General features: G+C 33.6%; 1 long non-coding RNA gene across 1 annotated transcript; it reads right to left on the bottom strand.

Moving 5' to 3' along the window:
* Positions 1 to 3,877: 3,877 nt before the first annotated feature.
* On the bottom strand, positions 3,878 to 4,129 carry LOC121972434. The gene is made up of 2 exons (XR_006109344.1): positions 4,025 to 4,129; positions 3,878 to 3,935 (listed from the first exon to the last, which is right to left on the bottom strand). It is a non-coding gene; the product is annotated as an uncharacterized LOC121972434 (long non-coding RNA).
* Positions 4,130 to 5,310: the final 1,181 nt, after the last annotated feature.

Raw genomic sequence — 5,310 nt, 5'->3', positions numbered from 1 at the left:
GGAACAGTGTTGTGGTGGTGACTAGGGCAGAGGGTAAATTGCCCGACACTTGGCTGAGGAGGAGTGGCACCCAGCGATCTCTTGCTCCGAATCGATGTCTTCTCTGTGGAGGAGACCAAGCACAAGAGAGATAAGCAAAAAGGGTAGAAGAGCAAGGACAGGGTTCAAGCAACCTACCTCAGTCGCCTACCCACGCTCTCCGCTGTGATGATCTAGGGCACAGCCAAGTGGAGGCTCGGATATGGCTGTGGTGACTCTGTGCCGGTGATGAAGAGCCTCGGCAGTGGCACGCAGAGGAAGAACTAAGACTCACAGAAGGACGGCGATGTCGCGAGCCGAGGGAGGAGGAAGTCGGTCGGATGTGGACCCAACCTAGGGCACCGGAAACTGGCCGAATCGGGCGGCGGTGGCTCGGTGGACCTGGTGGTCGGCGCTCGAAGAAGAGGAGAAGGAAAGGTCGGCGCTAGGGCTCGGATCCGGATCGGAGTGGCAGCGGCTCTTGATGCGATTTGGGGATCTCCACTGCGACGAGGGGCGACGAACAGTGGCGAGCGGAAGAGGCAAAACCCTTGGCCGAGTGGTTTTGTACGCGGAGAGGGAGAGAAACTGCCGCGACATCGGTTAGGGCACGCGAGGAGAAGGCGCGGGCGGCTCGGCACGCAGGGAGGAGAAACAGAGGAAAAAGAAAAAAAATGATTAAAATAAAAATGAAATAGGAAAAGAATAAAAGAAAATCAAACTTCTCCTCGCTTAAATAGGTAGCCTAAACAAGCCTTTTCGGGACCCACTTTTATCCTCGTAAATTCGGCCATAAGAGCTCCGAAAAATTCCCGAAAAATTTTCAAAAATTATGAAAAATTTCCTTATTATTATTCTCTATTTTTCGGTATTTTACAGATGGTGATAGTAACTCAAGCAAGGTCGAAAAAGAAAATTCTAATGAGGAAAGAGGCATCATCAAATGAATCATCGTGATCAAGTGATGACGAGGTAACCTCCCCTAAATTGGACATTGTATTCAACTATTTCATGTCTCACAAATGCATTAGCTAAATAAAAAAATAAAGTAAAACCACTGGAAAAGGAATTAAAAATCATTAGTGAGGAGAACATATTATCCTCCACTTGCAAACATCAAGAGATATGTTCTACTCAAGTTTCAAAGATAAGGAAGAAAAATCTTCCTTTTTTTATAAGTAGAAAATTATATAGCATAAGTCAAGAGTACAAGAGCTGACCTTTAGGAGTAACTTATGTCTAACAAAGTGTTAGATCAGAGTACACTCCCAAGGACCAATATGTTGACGCCAAATTCGAAATTCAGATATCGTATTTCTACACTCCTATGCACAGTGAAAATTTAAAATTTTATTTATGATTTAACAATTAAATCAAATGAGTGTTCGTATGATTTTTAAAGCAAACATAAGCATGATCTTTATCTAAGTATGCATTACAATCTAATCGTATAAGTAAGATCCTAAAAATATAACAAAGATAAACTATCAATTGATTGATTCATCTAATGCTCATTTAATCATTTTATTTAGACATGCTAAACTATATAAAATAAACATATTAGATCATTTAAGCATAACCTAAATAAAACTATTAACACATACATCAATATACATATGAATCATAGTACAAGTATAAACATACCTTTCAAACAACTTGTGTTTGGGGATGACTCCAACTATTCCGGTTGTAGCAAAATAACTCCTCGTTGTTGCCACGAGCGCGTACTTCCTTCATCTAATCCGGTCCATGATTAGAGTCCTCTTTCCAATACTTGATCGCATTAGAGATCAAGTGTCATTTTTTATCGAGACGGTCGAAACGTCTTCCTCAAAGATGAGGAAGGGGCTACCCAATTATCCCTTCACAAGGGGTTGTCTAATAGCCCTCAAAAAGGGGCTTTGCCTTCTAAAATTCTGCAAAAAGATGGGCAGTGACAATGCTTTTCGAAGAGAAGAAGCAACAATAAGGAGAAGTGACTTTTTGATGGAAGAGAAGAAAAAAATCTCTATCTTCTTTCTTTAAAAAGAGGGCTACCTAAATCCTCCAAGGGAAGAATAGGTATCCGAATTTTCAAAGAAAAGAGAAGAAGCTTCTTTCTTCGAATTCTTCTAAGGAAAAATGTAGAGGTTGCCCAAGTAACAATTCTTCATGGGAGAGTGAGAGATCTACTAGAATTAAGGTCTTTAAGGATACACATAAACGCCTTTATAGTATACTTTTAGTGACACTAAAGGTATGGTGACATCACCAAAAAATGTATTGAAATACGGTGTTAGCATAGACCCTCTAGTATTCCTGACATTTGTATAATGTCATTATAAAATATTTATGCTAACTACAAAAGTATTTAAATATAGGAATATAATGACAATCGAAAATGTCACGAAAAAATATTTCATGGACATTTATGCATGTCTTTTTATTATCTAAATAAGGACAAATATAAATGTCACTTAAACTAATTTATATTGACAATTATAAATATTTTAAATTTTTATATAAGGACAATAAAATATGTTAGTAGTGATAATTTATAAGGGTATTTTAAACTGTTATCTTATATAATCTATAATGACATTATTAAATGTCAATTATAATATTTTATAAACACATTAAATAGAAACATTTAGAATACACCACAATAAATTATTAATATTTATTCAGAATACAAAACATTCATTACATAATAGAAAAAATTACACATCATCATAATTTAACCATCATCACAATTCACCACAATAAGAATAGAAACGTTTTACATCCAAAATATCCAATTCATTCACCATATCATCACAATTCATCCCATCATCACAAAAATACAAATGCAATACTAATGTAAAAGTATTGAATCCAATGCTAACTAAATACTAACAAATCATTGAGTTTTAAAACTAACAAAGTCTTATAAAATAAAAACCCAACTAATTTACTATCAACCATCTACAACCATTATATGAAAAATCCAAGTACCTGTCACCTACAAATATAATCAATAAATTTGTATAAGTAAATTAAACAATGAAAATATAAACCTAATAAACATAATTTAAAAGATTAAAAATTATACCAAACGAGAAGCATATAAAGTATTATTCTATATGCACTAATAGAAATCTTTGCTTATTGCCAACTGCAAATATATTTTATATTTATTTAAAATTTTAATAACATGATAAATATAAAAAATTAATAATATTTCACTAAAATCTTTAAATCATACCAAATGATAAGGCCAAGCTATCAGTCCTCCAAGTGTATCCTCAAACCTTTATAAAAGATTATAAGGTCTAATTAAATTTTCTTCGGGTTCTAGGACGACTAGTACTTGTACTTCACACCAATTTGGTCCTAGTTTTTTGTCTCCCTACTATATTATTTGGATTCATATTGAGGAGCACTCCTTTTGCCACAATTTTTATTGAATTAAATAAACTTTTGATCAAGACAGAACTTCCAATCTACATGAAAGTGAAAAATATAGCAAAAATTTTTCAAGATGTGTGGAATATATAATAAAATAGAAATTAAAAAAATCTTACCCGTAAGGTTGGATGAGATGGAATAGAACCTTGTGGATTACTACTCGATGAAGTGTGTTGACTATTATTACAATTTGAAAGTGGATTTGTGCTTGATTGTTCAGAAATCTTTGTTTCTAACATTGTAATATGTTGACCTTGCTTTTTGATTTGTTTATTCATCTGTTCTAACTTTGCATTCTGTTCCATAACTAGTCGATTGCATGTGCCACGACTAGAAACTACTCCCCATAAATCAGATGGGCTAATACCATCACCAAGCATACGTACTCGACCAGGTCTATCTGGTCTCATGATTTGAGCAAATATATCATTCGGGCTCACTTGATCATTGTAATCTTCAGGAAGTTGATTTTCTAGTTCTTTCATTGCAGCCTTCAAGACATGTTAATACTTAGTTAATACATAATGATAATTAAAAAATACTTTAAAATAAAATAAATGAAGAGTATAAAGTATCTTACCAATCTTTCTTTTACAATATTACTTGAGGGACTTCCATTAGCATGAGTAAAACAGACATGAAATAATTCAACTCGTGTTGGAGGATGTCCCTTTTTTTTCTGAAAATATATTTGGCTACTAATTTCTATAATCAAATGTACATAAAATTATAATATGATAAAAAGATCTACCAATGTTTGTTGCATTTGAGAAAAAGATGTCCTTCCCATGGTCATTATCCTTTGCTTTCTAGCATTTTTATTATTTTCACTTCTTTCCTAATATATTAAATTACACATAATACATAAAATAAAAGTCTAGTAACATTATATTCTAAATAAATAAAATACATACCTTTGATTTTTATATGATCCAAAAAGTAACTAGTCTCATATATTATTCTACTTGAGCTCTTTCATCTCTTTGGTGAGGTGTAAGTGTGAACACAAATCCGCATGTTGGAATTGTGTTTGCACGTTGGTTATTTTGTTGTGATGATGGCTGGTATCTTGCATGCTCTCATGTTGCATGCAAGTGAGTGTGGAGTTTTACCTCAACTGTTGAGGAATCAACTCCCATAATTTTGTATGTTTTGACAATTTTCTTTGAGAGTTTCTTGCCTCTCAAAGTATATTTATACATCATGTATCTATTTTCCGAAAAAAAAAAGTAGATGACTAAATAATGGACTAAAGTGGTGTCTAACGAAAATGAACTATAAAACCTTAAAATTTACTATGGACACCACATCATATAAAGCCTTAAAATCATATACACTTGAAATCTTCTACCTAGTACTTAGTTGTCATTGCTTTATGTCTTTCTTCAATATTAACAAGATATAGGTTCCATGATTTCACCCAACTTGATAATAATGGTCTAAAAGAAAACCAACTTGACCCTATTGAAGTTGAATGCTTGTAGGAATATTTGAACAAAACTAACAACTCAAGTTAATTGGAAGATGATGTTTTTTATCCAAGGATATAGTTGAACTATTTTTCTAATTTAGGATGAGTAGAAAAGTAACTTAGTAGAAGTCTCCAACTCAGCCATAATAATAAGGTAATTTCATAGAACTAACACCTCTAGGTTGAGCTTGATGTTGAGAAGTAGAAGTATTGAGAATAAACATGAGATGTAGAGGTGATCAAGTTGAAGAAATTAAGAATCTCTAAAAGTCTTACAAGATCAAACATTTGTACTCTTCTTGTGCAAAGAAACTAAATTATGATTACAACTACAAGCAATACAACCACTCCATGGCTCTATTGTCAAACCTTCCAAAGGATGTCTTTAAGCTAGT

The sequence above is a fragment of the Zingiber officinale genome, chromosome 1B (genome assembly GCF_018446385.1).
Source record: "Zingiber officinale cultivar Zhangliang chromosome 1B, Zo_v1.1, whole genome shotgun sequence".
NCBI classification, from domain to species: Eukaryota; Viridiplantae; Streptophyta; class Magnoliopsida; order Zingiberales; family Zingiberaceae; genus Zingiber; species Zingiber officinale.
The sequence above is the reverse complement of the archived record's forward strand: the minus strand, read 5'-3'. Positions and strand labels throughout refer to the sequence as shown.